Source organism: Nerophis lumbriciformis, linkage group LG14, assembly GCF_033978685.3.
Source record: "Nerophis lumbriciformis linkage group LG14, RoL_Nlum_v2.1, whole genome shotgun sequence".
In the NCBI taxonomy this organism is placed as follows: Eukaryota; Metazoa; Chordata; class Actinopteri; order Syngnathiformes; family Syngnathidae; genus Nerophis; species Nerophis lumbriciformis.
The window spans coordinates 43,973,824-43,986,367 of record NC_084561.2 but is presented as its reverse complement, the minus strand read 5'-3'; positions in this window follow the sequence as shown (position 1 = coordinate 43,986,367).

Sequence of the window (12,544 nt, the reverse complement as noted above, 5' to 3'; positions counted from 1 at the left end):
GAATGAAGGTTTTAGAATGGCCTTCCCAAAGTCCTGACTTAAAGGTGTGGACAATGCTGAAGAAACAAGTCCATGTCAGAAAAGCAACACATTTAGCTGAACTGCATCCAATTTAGTGGTCAAGTGGTCAAGCAGAAGCTTGTGGATGGCTACCAAAAGCGCCTTATTGCAGGTAAACTTGCCAAGGGACATGTAAGCAAATATTAACATTGCTGTATGTATACTTTTGACCCTCACATTTTCAGTAGAGCCATAATAAATTCATAAAAGAAGTAAACTTCATGAATGTTTTTTGTGACCAACAAGTATGTGCTCCAATCGCTACATCACAACAAAATAAGAAATGATTGGAAACTCAAGACAGCCATGACATGATGTTCTTTACAAGTGTATGTACACTTTTGACCACCACTGTACAATGAAAACTTTAACCTTACCCCTAACCTAAGTTATAAATATAAATAATTTGAGGTGCTTACTATGAGGTCTGTCACACCGCTACCTCTCTACCTGGCTGTTATCTACCGCCACCCTGGGCCCTATTCGGACTTTATCAGTGAATTTTCAAAGTTTGTCGCCGATCTAGTGACACATGCAGACAATATAATTATAATGGAGGATTTTAATATCCTCAGTGTGTGGCACTCCAGGCTATAATTGATAGCTGTGGTCTTACACAAATAATAAATGAACCCACGTGTCTTAAAGACAATACGATGTGTGTGTGTGTGTGTGTGTGTGTATGTGTGTGGGTGTGGGTGTGTATGTGTGTATGTGTGTGTGCGTGTCTACAACTGTGTGTGTACACGTGTGTTTGTGTGTGTCTATACATGTGTGTGTGTGTAGGTGTGTGTGTTAGTGTGCACATGTCCGTGTGTTTGTGTATGTGTGCGTGTAGGTGTGTGTGTGTACTTGTGTGTATGTGCGCATGTGTGTGTACATGTGTGTGTGCATGAGTGTGTGTGTAAGTCTGTACGTGTGTAAGTGTGTTAGTGTGTAAGTGTGTGTGTGTGTACTTGTCAGTATGTGTTTGTGCATGTACTTGTAAGTGTCTACGTGTGTGTACTTGTGTGTGTGCACGTGTGTGTGTGTACGTGTGCGTGTACTTGGGTGTGTGTGTGTGTGTGTGTGTGTGTTGGCATCCAAAGTGTCTGCAGGAAACAGCGGTTCAGTTGGAGCTTTGCTGGCAGACGCTTTCTGCTCACTTCCTGTGTGCCGCGAGGCAAACACACACACACACACACACACACACACACACACACACACACACACACACACACACACACACACACACACACACACACACACACACACACACACACACACACACACCAAGGATGGAGCCAGGCTGGACGCTCGCCTGGAGAGCGGTCAAACGGAATGAGAGGCGGGGGTTGAGCAGAGAGCAGAACTTTCCCACAGTCCAGGGATTTGACACATGGCTCTCACACATTCCTCTGCCCTGCAGCCAACACGCTGCTGAGGGAGGGACACACAAGCAGGGGGGAGACACAAGATGGAGGGAGACAGAAGATGGAGGGAGACAGAAGATGGAGGGAGACAGAAGATGGAGGGAGACAGAAGATGGAGGGAGACAGAAGATGGAGGGAGACAGAAGATGGAGGGAGACAGAAGATGGAGGGAGACAGAAGATGGAGAGAGACACAAGCAGGAGGGAGACAGAAGATGGAGGGAGACAGAAGATGGAGGGAGACAGAAGATGGAGGGAGACAGAAGATGGAGGGAGACAGAAGATGGAGGGAGACAGAAGATGGAGGGAGACAGAAGATGGAGGGAGACAGAAGATGGAGGGAGACAGAAGATGGAGGGAGACAGAAGATGGAGAGAGACAGAAGATGGAGGGAGACAGAAGATGAGGGAGACAGAAGATGGAGAGAGACAGAAGATGGAGGGAGACAGAAGATGAGGGAGACAGAAGATGGAGGGAGACAGAAGATGGAGGGAGACAGAAGATGGAGGGAGACAGAAGATGGAGGGAGACAGAAGATGGAGAGAGACAGAAGATGGAGGGAGACAGAAGATGAGGGAGACAGAAGATGGAGGGAGACAGAAGATGGAGGGAGACAGAAGATGGAGGGAGACAGAAGATGGAGGGAGACAGAAGATGGAGGGAGACAGAAGATGGAGGGAGACAGAAGATGGAGGGAGACAGAAGATGGAGGGAGACAGAAGATGGAGGGAGACAGAAGATGGAGGGAGACAGAAGATGGAGGGAGACAGAAGATGGAGAGAGACAGAAGATGGAGGGAGACAGAAGATGAGGGAGACAGAAGATGGAGGGAGACAGAAGATGGAGGGAGACAGAAGATGGAGGGAGACAGAAGATGGAGGGAGACAGAAGATGGAGGGAGACAGAAGATGGAGGGAGACAGAAGATGGAGGGAGACAGAAGATGGAGGGAGACAGAAGATGGAGGGAGACAGAAGATGGAGGGAGACAGAAGATGGAGGGAGACAGAAGATGGAGGGAGACAGAAGATGGAGGGAGACAGAAGATGGAGGGAGACAGAAGATGGAGGGAGACAGAAGATGGAGGGAGACAGAAGATGGAGAGAGACAGAAGATGGAGGGAGACAGAAGATGGAGTGAGACAGAAGATGGAGGGAGACAGAAGATGGAGAGAGACAGAAGATGGAGGGAGACAGAAGATGAGGGAGACAGAAGATGGAGGGAGACAGAAGATGGAGGGAGACAGAAGATGGAGGGAGACAGAAGATGGAGGGAGACAGAAGATGGAGGGAGACAGAAGATGGAGGGAGACAGAAGATGGAGGGAGACAGAAGATGGAGGGAGACAGGAGATGGAGGGAGACAGAAGATGGAGGGAGACAGAAGATGGAGAGAGACAGAAGTTGGAGGGAGACAGAAGATGGAGGGAGACAGAAGATGGAGGGAGACAGAAGATGGAGAGAGACAGAAGATGAAGGGAGACAGAAGATGGAGAGAGACAGAAGATGGAGGGAGACAGAAGATGGAGAGAGACAGAAGATGGAGAGAGACAGAAGATGGAGAGAGACAGAAGATGGAGAGAGACAGAAGATGGAGGGAGACAGAAGATGGAGAGAGACAGAAGATGGAGAGAGACAGAAGATGGAGAGAGACAGAAGATGGAGGGAGACAGAAGATGGAGGGAGACAGAAGATGGAGAGAGACAGAAGATGAAGGGAGACAGAAGATGGAGAGAGACAGAAGATGGAGGGAGACAGAAGATGGAGGGAGACAGAAGATGGAGAGAGACAGAAGATGGAGAGAGACAGAAGATGGAGAGAGACAGAAGATGGAGAGAGACAGAAGATGGAGAGAGACAGAAGATGGAGGGAGACAGAAGATGGAGAGAGACAGAAGATGGAGGGAGACAGAAGATGGAGGGAGACAGAAGATGGAGGGAGACAGAAGATGGAGAGAGACAGAAGATGGAGAGAGACAGAAGATGGAGAGAGACAGAAGATGGAGAGAGACAGAAGATGGAGGGAGACAGAAGATGGAGGGAGACAGAAGATGGAGAGAGACAGAAGATGAAGGGAGACAGAAGATGGAGAGAGACAGAAGATGGAGGGAGACAGAAGATGGAGGGAGACAGAAGATGGAGGGAGACAGAAGATGGAGGGAGACAGAAGATGGAGGGAGACAGAAGATGGAGGGAGACAGAAGATGGAGGGAGACAGAAGATGGAGGGAGACAGAAGATGGAGGGAGACAGAAGATGGAGGGAGACAGAAGATGGAGGGAGACAGAAGATGGAGAGAGACAGAAGATGGAGGGAGACAGAAGATGGAGAGAGACAGAAGATGGAGGGAGACAGAAGATGGAGGGAGACAGAAGATGGAGGGAGACACAAGTAGGAGGGAGACAGAAGATGGAGGGAGACAGAAGATGGAGGGAGACAGAAGATGGAGGGAGACAGAAGATGGAGGGAGACAGAAGATGGAGGGAGACAGAAGATGGAGGGAGACAGAAGATGGAGAGAGACAGAAGATGGAGGGAGACAGAAGATGGAGGGAGACAGAAGATGGAGGGAGACAGAAGATGGAGGGAGACACAAGTAGGAGGGAGACAGAAGATGGAGGGAGACAGAAGATGGAGGGAGACAGAAGATGGAGAGAGACAGAAGATGGAGAGAGACAGAAGATGGAGAGAGACAGAAGATGGAGAGAGACAGAAGATGGAGAGAGACAGAAGATGGAGGGAGACAGAAGATGGAGAGAGACAGAAGATGAAGAGAGACAGAAGATGGAGAGAGACAGAAGATGGAGGGAGACAGAAGATGGAGAGAGACAGAAGATGGAGAGAGACAGAAGATGGAGAGAGACAGAAGATGGAGAGAGACAGAAGATGGAGGGAGACAGAAGATGGAGAGAGACAGAAGATGGAGAGAGACAGAAGATGGAGAGAGACAGAAGATGGAGGGAGACAGAAGATGGAGGGAGACAGAAGATGGAGAGAGACAGAAGATGAAGGGAGACAGAAGATGGAGAGAGACAGAAGATGGAGGGAGACAGAAGATGGAGGGAGACAGAAGATGGAGGGAGACAGAAGATGGAGGGAGACAGAAGATGGAGAGAGACAGAAGATGAAGGGAGACAGAAGATGGAGAGAGACAGAAGATGGAGGGAGACAGAAGATGGAGGGAGACAGAAGATGGAGGGAGACAGAAGATGGAGGGAGACAGAAGAAGGAGGGAGACAGAAGATGGAGGGAGACAGAAGATGGAGAGAGACAGAAGATGGAGAGAGACAGAAGATGGAGGGAGACAGAAGATGGAGGGAGACAGAAGATGGAGAGAGACAGAAGATGAAGGGAGACAGAAGATGGAGAGAGACAGAAGATGGAGGGAGACAGAAGATGGAGAGAGACAGAAGATGGAGGGAGACAGAAGATGGAGGGAGACAGAAGATGGAGGGAGACAGAAGATGGAGGGAGACAGAAGATGGAGGGAGACAGAAGATGGAGGGAGACAGAAGATGGAGAGAGACAGAAGATGGAGGGAGACAGAAGATGGAGGGAGACAGAAGATGGAGGGAGACAGAAGATGGAGGGAGACAGAAGATGAAGGGAGACAGAAGATGGAGGGAGACAGAAGATGGAGGGAGACAGAAGATGAAGGGAGACAGAAGATGGAGGGAGACAGAAGATGGAGGGAGACAGAAGATGGAGGGAGACAGAAGATGGAGGGAGACAGAAGATGGAGGGAGACAGAAGATGGAGGGAGACAGAAGATGGAGGGAGACAGAAGATGGAGAGAGACAGAAGATGAGGGAGACAGAAGATGGAGGGAGACAGAAGATGGAGGGAGACAGAAGATGGATCATCATTTTGATGGCGCTAGCTGCTTTTCATCCCTTTGATGTTGCTAGCTGGTCTTCATCACTTTGATGTCATTAACCTCATCTTCATCACGTAGATGGCGCTAACTAACTTGATTATTTTGATGGCGCTAGCTGGTTTTCATCACTTTGATGTCACTAGCTGGTCTTCATCACTTTGATGGCACTAGCTGGTCTTGATCACTTTGATGGCACTAGCTGGTCTTCATCACTTTGATGTCGCTAGCTGGTCTTCATCACTTTGATGTCGCTAGCTGGTCTTGATCACTTTGATGTCGCTAGCTGGTCTTCATCACTTTGATGGCACTAGCTGGTCTTCATCACTTTGATGTCGCTAGCTGGTCTTCTTGACTTTGATGTCGCTAGCTGGTCTTCTTGACTTTGATGGCACTAGCTGGTCCTGATCACTTTGATGGCACTGGCTGGTCTTCAAACTTTGATGTCGCTAGCTGGTCTTCTTGACTTTGATGGCACTAGCAGGTCTTCATCACTTTGATGGCACTAGCTGGTCTTCTTGACTTTGATGTCACTAGCTGGTCTTCATCACTTTGATGGCACTAGCTGGTCCTTATCACTTTGATGGCACTAGCTGGTCTTCATCTCTTTGATGGCACTAGCTGGTCTTGATCACTTTGATGGCACTAGCTGGTCTTGATCACTTTGATGGCACTAGCTGGTCCTTATCACTTTGATGGCACTAGCTGGTCTTGATCACTTTGATGTCGCTAGCTGGTCTTCATCACTTTGATGTCGCTAGCTGGTCTTCTTGACTTTGATGGCACTAGCTGGTCTTCATCACTTTGATGGCACTAGCTGGTCTTCATCCCTTTGATGGCGCTAGCTGGTCTTTATCACCTTGACGGCGCTAGCTGGTCTTCATTGCTGCTGACCACAAGGTGGGAGATGATCCCTGCTGGCCTGCACCCAAACACGGCGCTGGGTTGCAAACAGATCACGTGAGGAGGCGGGAACACAAGAGGATGGCGCTAACTGCAGGGGGAGGAAGGCATTCCTGCTGCATTGTTGTGAGCAGACAGACTGTGACAAGTATGAAGCAGCAGAGAGTGAAGAGACTTGCTTGGCAGACATCTTCATTTACACTCTTCACATCTGCTGGCTATTTTAAGGCCGATAACCAACCTAACAACCCTCACTGGCAGATCCACAATAACCACCCTCTTTCACTTAGGCCCCGCCCCTTCATTCCCGACCAGGACCAGGACCAGGACCAGGACCAGGACCAGGACCAGGACCAGGAAAGACAAGAAAAGAGTGATCTTGCTACAGTCACAAGCTGAAAGACAAAGTGAAATAAAAGGAGCAAAAAAGGTAAAATAGTGAGAAAGTCCCAGTAATCAGGAGGAGGCCTGGGGGGGGCAATGTGGGGGGACGGGGGGGGGCAAGATTGCAGAGGCGATGATGGAAGACAAAAGGAGGCAGAGAAGGAATTTCTTCAATGTGTTTGGCAGCCGACCAGCTGAGGTCTGAAGGTTATCCTGGCTTTGCAAAGGCTCATGGGAAAGGTGGGGGGGCAGGAAACACGCTGCCTTCTTCTCCTGCTTCAAAATAAAGCTCACAGGACTCGAACCCTCAAGTCTTCTTTCTGATCAGCTTGTGGCCTCAGGTAAGGCAGCAACACCTCGCTGGCTTCCTTACTCGCTTCCTTACTAGCGTCCTTACTACCTTCCTTAACGGCTTCCTTACTGGCCTACATACATATATATATATACACACACACACACACACACACACTTACACATTCACACAAACACACACACACACATATATATATATATATATATATATATATATATATATATATATATATATATATATATATATATATATATATATATATATATATATATATATATATATATATATATACAAACCCTGTTTCCATATGAGTTGGGAAATTGTGTTAGATGTAAATATAAACGGAATACAATCTAGTACCCGCACTCTTTTACTATGAAGCCACGTTGATGTAACACGTTGCTTGGCATTGTCTTGCTGAAATAAGCAGGGGCGTCCATGGTAACGTTGCTTGGATGGCAACATATGTTGCTCCAAAACCTGTATGTACCTTTCAGCATTAATGGTGCCTTCACAGATGTGTAAGTTACCCATGTCTTGGGCACTAATACACCCCCATACCATCACACATGCTGCCTTTTACACTTTGCGCCTAGAACAATCCGGATGGTTCTTTTCCTCATTGGTCCGAAGGACACGACGTCCACAGTTTCCAAAAACAATTTGAAATGTGGACTCGTCAGACCACAGAACACTTTTCCACTTTGTATCAGTCCATCTTAGATGAGCTCAGGCCCAGCGAAGCCGACGGCGTTTCTGGGTGTTGTTGATAAACGGTTTTTCGCCTTGCATAGGAGAGTTTTAACTCGCACTTACAGATGTAGCGACCAACTGTAGTTACTGACAGTGGGTTTCTGAAGTGTTCCTGAGCCCATGTGGTGATATCCTTTACACACTGATGTCGCTTGTTGATGCAGTACAGCCTGAGGGATGGAAGGTCACGGGCTTAGCTGCTTACGTGCAGTGATTTCTCCGGATTCTCTGAACCCTTTGATGATATTACGGAGCGTAGATGGTGAAATCCCTAAATTCCTTGGTTGAGAAAGGTTTTTCTTAAACTGTTCAACAATTTGCTCACGCATTTGTTGACAAAGTGGTGACCCTCGCCCCATCCTTGTTTGTGAATGACTGAGCATTTCATGGAATCTACTTTTATACCCAATCATGGCACCCACCTGTTCCCAATTAGCCTGCACACCTGTGGGATGTTCCAAATAAGTGTTTGATGAGCATTCCTCAACTTTATCAGTATTTATTGCCACCTTTCCCAACTTCTTTGTCACGTGTTGCTGGCATCAAATTCTAAAGTTAATGATTATTTGCAAAAAAAAATTTTTTTTTATGAGTTTGAACATCAAATATGTTGTCTTTGTAGCATATTCAATTGAATATGGGTTGAAAATGATTTGCAAATCATTGTATTCCGTTTATATTTACATCTAACACAATTTCCCAACTCATATGGAAACAGGGTTTGTATATACAGGACTGTCTCAGAAAATTAGAATATTGTGATAAAGTCCTTTATTTTCTGTAATGCAACTAAAAACATTAAAATGTCATACATTCTGGATTCATTACACATCAACTGAAATATTGCAAGCCTTTTATTATTTTATTATTGCTGATTATGGCATACAGCTTAAGAACACTCAAAAAATCCCATCTCAAAAAATGTGAATAATTCCTCAGACCAAGTAAAAAAAAAAAAGATTTATAACAGCAAAACAAAATCAAACATATGAAAATGTCAATTAAGTCACTCAGTACTTGGTTGGGTCCTTTTTGCACGGATTACTGCATCAATGCAGCGTGACATGGAGGCAATCAGCCTGTGGCAGCAGCACCTGCACCTGCACCCACACCTACATCACTGTCACCTGCAGCACCATCACCTGCATCATCATCTACATCACTATCACCTGCAGCACCATCACCTGCATCATCATCTACATCACTATCACCTGCAGCACCATCACCTGCATCATCACCTACATCACTGTCACCTGCATCACCAACACCTGCATCATCATCTACATCACTATCACCTGCAGCACCATCACCTGCATCATCATCTACATCACTATCACCTGCAGCACCATCACCTGCATCATCATCTACATCACTATCACCTGCAGCACCATCACCTGCATCATCACCTACATCACTGTCACCTGCATCACCAACACCTGCATCATCATCTACATCACTATCACCTGCAGCACCATCACCTGCATCATCACCTACATCACTGTCACCTGCATCACCAACACCTGCATCATCATCTACATCACTATCACCTACATCACCATCACCTGCAGCACCGTCACCTGCATCATCACCTACATCACTGTCACCTGCATCACCAACACCTGCATCATCATCTACATCACTATCACCTACATCACCATCACCTACATCACCATCACCTGCATCACCATCACCTGCATCACCATCACCTACATCACCATCACCTACATCACCATCACCTACATCACCATCACCTTCATCACCTTCACCTGCAGCACCTTCACCTACATCACCGTCACCTGCATCACCATCACCTACATCACCATCACCTGCATCACCATCACCTTCATCACCTTCACCTGCAGCACCTTCACCTGCATCACCATCACCTACATCACCATCACCTACATCACCATCACCTGCATCACCATCACCTACATCACCATCACCTACATCACCATCACCTACATCAACGTCACCTACATCACCATCACCTACATCACCATCACCTACATCACCATCACCTACATCAACGTCACCTACATCACCATCACCTACATCACCATCACCTACATCACCATCACCTGCATCACCATCACCTGCAGCACCATCACCTGCATCACCATCACCTACATCACCATCACCTGCATCACCATCACCTACATCACCATCACCTACATCACCGTCACCTGCATCACCATCACCTACATCACCGTCACCTACATCACCATCACCTACATCACCATCACCTCCATCACCATCACCTACATCACCTTCACCTGCAGCACCATCACCTACATCACCATCACCTACATCACCATCACCTACATCACCATCACCTACATCACCATCACCTACATCACCATCACCTGCATCACCATCACCTACATCACCATCACCTACATCACCATCCCCTACATCACCATCACCTACATCACCATCACCTACATCACCATCACCTTCATCACCATCACCTACATCACCATCACCTACATCACCGTCACCTGCATCACCATCACCTTCATCACCTTCACCTGCATCACCATCACCTACATCACCATCACCTGCATCACCATCACCTACATCACCATCACCTATATCACCATCACCTGCAGCACCTTCACCTGCAGCACCGTTACCTGCATCACCTTTACCTGCATCATCCCCTGCAGCACCTTCACCTGCATCATCACCTACATCACCATCACCTCCATCACCGTCACCTACATCACCGTCACCTGCATCACCATCACCTACATCACCGTCACCTACATCACCATCACCTGCATCACCTTCACCTGCATCACCATCACCTGCAGCACCATCACCTGCACCTTCCCCTGCAGCACCATAGCTCCTATTCCCTCTGCAGCATCAGACACCATCAGACACCATCTTCTCCCCAACCTTCCTTTCCAGCACTTTCACTCGCCGTGACCTCTGACCTCAGTCTTACGCTGCCTCCCCCGCACATGCAAATGCTGCTCGCTGCTCCGCCAGGCATCAGAGGAGCGTGGGGGGAGTGTGTGTGTGTGTGGGGGGGGGGGGAGTGTGTGTGTGTGGGGGAGTGTGTGTGTGTGTATGGGGGAGTGTGTGTGTGTGTGTGTGGGGGGGGGAAGAAAAGAAGAGAGAGGAGCATGTTTGACTGTGAAGCAGGAGGCTAAGAGTCCGCCTGCAGCTCACCTTTTCTGTGGTTTCTCTCCAGCCAATCAGAGCTCAGCACCAGGAGGCTGACATGACCTTGGCTGACCTTCACTCATCTCACTTTTTGTGTCGGAGCGAGAAGAAATATCAGGAGAACATTTCACTTCTCGCTGCAGGCTCTGCTGTTGATGTGCACAAGCTGAGCCATGAGTGCAGCGTGTCTGGAGAGCACACACACACACACACACACACACACACACGCACACACACACACACACACACACACACACACACACACACACACACACTGAGGATGTGTCAGTTCTTCTTCTCCATCTCTTTGTCGCTGCTTTGAAGCTGCTTAGCATCTCGCTAACATTAGCAGAGCTCAGGTCTCCTCCACTCCCACTGACACACACACACACACACACACACACACACACACACACACACGTGTGTTTATCAAAAATACAGTTGTTCAAATGCAACAATACATATACGTAATGATAACTTGAGATACGAAAGAATGCAGAAAAATGGAGGGGAAGAAAGAGAAGCAACCTACATTAACCTTGTAGATTGTTATAGTAACAATAGGTTAAGCTTTGTCAGTGTGCCATGTGTTACACCCAGTTTACCCTAGGGCAACAACGTTAATATATGTTTGATGAAACGTGATTATGTGCATGAGTGTATGTATGCATATGTACTTGTATATGTACAGAATGTGTATATGTGTTTGTACAGTGAATGTATATGTACATGTATGTGTATATGTATGTTTGTACAGTGAATGTATATGTACAGTATGTGTATGTTTGTATATTGAATGTGCGTGTGGATGTACGAACTTTAGGTAGGTAAATATGTACTGTATTTGTGTATGTATGTGGGAGCGTAGGTACCTATGTACGTATGTGAGCATATGTGAATTTGCATGTACAATACATTCGACTCCCAGAGTGCGTGGGAGCCAGAGTACGGCCCCAGCCTCTCCGAGAGCCCAACCCACAAACAGTAGGCGTGGTGCCCAGGGAACCAGGGACCACCGCCCCCACGCAGCCAAGCCGGCCAGCGACAGGAACCCCAGAGCCCGGCCCACCGTACCGCCCACAAGGGCCAGCAGCAGGCCGCAGACAGACGCACCCGGCAGAGGACAGGGCACGAGAAAAGCAGGGGACAGCCAGACCCCAAGCCAGCGAGAGACCACACCCCACACGGGCAGAAAGGCGAGACGCCCCGCCCGAGGGACCCAGAGACTCCCCGCAACCGGACGGGAAGACCGCCCCCGCCCCACCGGCAACCGGGCCCCCACGAGCCCACTCCCCACCCTCGGAGAGCGCGGCGAGGCCAGCCCCCGACCACCCCACCCAAATCGGCCGCCGCAGGACCACCCAGGCACAGGGCCACGGGAACCACCCACCCCACCTGCAGGGTGGGCCCGACAGCCATCACGCGCGCGCGCTGCCACCAGTCACAACATCAGCCACACCCCTGCACCAGACCCAGCAGCCACGGGCGCCCACACCACAAACAAACAGCAGCCGCAATAACCCCAGACAGCCAGCACCAGCCAATCAAATCAAAGCGATCAAAAAAAACTGCGACCAGCAACCACACGCCACCAGGACCACGGAGACCAGCCGGCGCCAGCCCGCCAGTCAGCCCGAACGCCAACACGCAAACAAGAGACACCAACACCCCCCCCCACC